Source organism: Euphorbia lathyris, chromosome 9 (genome assembly GCF_963576675.1).
Source record: "Euphorbia lathyris chromosome 9, ddEupLath1.1, whole genome shotgun sequence".
Taxonomy (NCBI): domain Eukaryota; kingdom Viridiplantae; phylum Streptophyta; class Magnoliopsida; order Malpighiales; family Euphorbiaceae; genus Euphorbia; species Euphorbia lathyris.
In genome coordinates, this window is record NC_088918.1 from 74060751 (window position 1) to 74064017 (window position 3267).

The window sequence follows — 3267 nt, forward strand, 5'->3', positions numbered from 1 at the left end:
AATAGTCGACCCATCGTCAGCAAACCCTCCCCTTAAGTACAATCCATCGCCTAGTCATAGGGTGAGCGCAATTGGACCTGGGTTGGAAGAGAGCTTTGTGGTGGAATCATTCTGTGAATTTAGGGAAGAGCTTTTGAGTTCCGAAGACCAGTTAAATGTGGGAAATGGATTGCATGTATCCGTCTTAGGAGAGGGACTAACAGAGGAAGTGATAAATGACAAAGGAAAATCCGAAGAGGTGTCATCTCAGAGGGCCAGGCCCGTGTTGAGTTTGTTCAGTGGGGTGGAAGACCCCGAAGCTCATTTGTATGGATACGTATGTGCTATGTTTGGGGAGCCATACAAAGTGGAAAAAGTCGCTCCATGGTTCTATCTTTCGCTGGTGGGCGAACCTTTGAAGTGGTTTCAATCGCTACCTGACTCGACTAAGCATGATTGGTCACTGATGTCAAACTTGTTTTTGATGAAGTATCGAAGAGATAAGACACAGGCAGGGGAACATAGTGCGATGCAAATTGGGCCTATCAAACGTCCGTTTCCGACTGTCAGCAAGTATAATGAAGGGAAGGACCCCATGGAGCACCTACATTTTTATCTGTCGGCTATGGGTCCTCTAGGTTTCAAAGAGGAGGAGATTACGAGCTTGTTTTGCAACTCATTGGCAGGAGAGTCACTGGTGTGGTACATGTCTCTTCCAATGCACGTTAAAGCAGATTGGGCAAAAATGACTAAGAGATTCATCAAAAAATACGCCGCATGGGAATGTCCAGAGGAAATGCCTGCATTACCCGAAGAGGAGACATCTGAGGTAGTAACAGCCATGTCTAAGTATAAGGGAGATGAGAACCCCATTGATCACATAAACCGTTTCCGTGCCCACATGTTTGACGCGGGACTCTATTACATGAAATGATATGCATATAACCCACTCATGACAACCTCCATTACATTAAACCATTGTTATAATTTTAAAATTAATCTAACATTACCATATTATAATGTTGTATAATTATGAATAGATTCTTTGAATTTTATATATATATATATATATATATATATATATATATATATATATATATGGGATAAGACACAGGCAGGGGAACATAGTGCGATGCAAATTGGGCCTATCAAACGTCCGTTTCCGACTGTCAGCAAGTATAATGAAGGGAAGGACCCCATGGAGCACCTACATTTTTATCTGTCGGCTATGGGTCCTCTAGGTTTCAAAGAGGAGGAGATTACGAGCTTGTTTTGCAACTCATTGGCAGGAGAGTCACTGGTGTGGTACATGTCTCTTCCAATGCACGTTAAAGCAGATTGGGCAAAAATGACTAAGAGATTCATCAAAAAATACGCCGCATGGGAATGTCCAGAGGAAATGCCTGCATTACCCGAAGAGGAGACATCTGAGGTAGTAACAGCCATGTCTAAGTATAAGGGAGATGAGAACCCCATTGATCACATAAACCGTTTCCGTGCCCACATGTTTGACGCGGGACTCTATTACATGAAATGATATGCATATAACCCACTCATGACAACCTCCATTACATTAAACCATTGTTATAATTTTAAAATTAATCTAACATTACCATATTATAATGTTGTATAATTATGAATAGATTCTTTGAATTTTATATATATATATATATATATATATATATATATATATATATATATATATATATATATATATATATGGGATAGATCAAGTGAGAACCTTCCCCTAGGTGAGAACTCACCTTAATGAGAACCACCCAAAACTACGGAGTTTTGGGTGTCAAATTTAATAAAAAAAAACACTAATGTTGCTAGGGTTCGAACCCTAACCTGCTCACTTACACTCCACACTGCTTACCACTAAGCCATTTGCTTCCTTTGTGTATTTTGCCGCGCGCTGATTAATATATTAATGCCTTTGTAGCTTCTATTGTTTAATATTTGATGCATGCACTTATTAATGATTAAATTCGCATAATAATTATTAATAGAAAAAAACAAATGTGCATAATAATTAATTATTAATAGAAAAAAAAACAAGAACATGCTCTAATTTCTTATTTATTTAATTCCTCTATATTTTTGTAATTTATGTTTTAAATTGTTAAGGGCGATGTTCTAAATATTGTTACATATGTTCTAAACTTTATAATTTTTATTCTAAAAATTAAGATAATGTTTTAAAAAAATAGTAAATATATGGGCTATTTTTTTGTTAAAAAAACTTACATTCTAAATAACATAACGTATGTTCTAAAAAACATAACATATGTTCTAAAGTTTATAGTTTGTGTTCCAAAAATTAAGTATAATTTTCTAAAAAAAACAGTAGATATATGGATCGTTTTTTCACTTGTTCTATAATATAATTTATAACTCATGTTCGAAAAAACATATCACGTGTTCTAAAAAACATAACGTATGTTCTAAAAAATATGTCGTACGTTCTAACTTCATAGTTCGTGTTTTAAAAGTTAAAATATATGTTATAACGTTTGTTTTAAAAAAATATATAGTTTGTGTTCTAAAAATTAATTATAATGTTCTAAAAAATCAGTAGATATCTGGATTGTTTTTTCATTTGTTCTATAATATAATTTATAACTCTTGTTCGAAAAAACATAACACGTGTTCTAAAAAACATAACGTATGTTCTAAAAAATATGTCGTACGTTCTAAACTTCATAGTTCGTGTTTTAAAAGTTAAAATATATGTTCTAACGTATGTTTAAAAAAATATATTTTCTTTTTTTTTTGGTAGGAAAGGAAAAGAAAAACAAACAAAAAAACCTAACCCAGGATCAGTCTAGGAAGTCTGACCCCAACCTTATCCTCAAGGAGGATAGACAACAGAAAAGAGGGAGGAACAGAAAGGGTATAAACACCTATCATCCCACCATGCCCAGCAGCAGCCAAGCGATCCGCCACGCGGTTTTGCTCCCTATAGATATGGGAGAAACTAAGAGCCTCAAAGGCAGGACGAAGCCTCAAAATAGCCTTGATAAGATTCTGGTTCTTCAGACCAACAGTCTGGCTATCACAAATCCTGTTGATCGCCTCCAAATAATCAGATTCCACCGAAAGCCTTCTAACACCCATGCGTATGGCAAGTTTTAAACCCGACAGAATACCCCAGAGCTACGCAGAAAAGGAAGAGCCCGTCCCCAAGTTATGGAAAAACCCAGCTAGCCAAGCACCACCAGCATCCCGAAGAACTCCCCCAGCAGCAATTCTGCCATTGCTAAAGAATTAAATAAATAAGAAATT